Genomic DNA, 306 nt, shown 5'->3' on the forward strand with positions numbered 1-306 from the left:
ATATATATATATATATATATATATATATATATATATATACCTACACTTACACACAGAGGGGGGAGAATATATAGAAGAGCAAGAGGTCGTTACAAAATTGTTGCTCGATTTAAAAATGTATAAGTTTAGCTTTGTATATATGTGTATATGAATGTATATGAAGAGATATATACATATACACACACACATGCACACATATACATACATACACGTGCGCGTATAGAAACGTATGTATATGTGCGTCTGTCTACTTTTGCGTGTAGATGTATTTAAGTGTATAATTATAATGCTATACACATACACACG

The sequence above is a fragment of the Octopus bimaculoides genome, chromosome 13 (genome assembly GCF_001194135.2).
Source record: "Octopus bimaculoides isolate UCB-OBI-ISO-001 chromosome 13, ASM119413v2, whole genome shotgun sequence".
Lineage (NCBI taxonomy): Eukaryota > Metazoa > Mollusca > Cephalopoda > Octopoda > Octopodidae > Octopus > Octopus bimaculoides.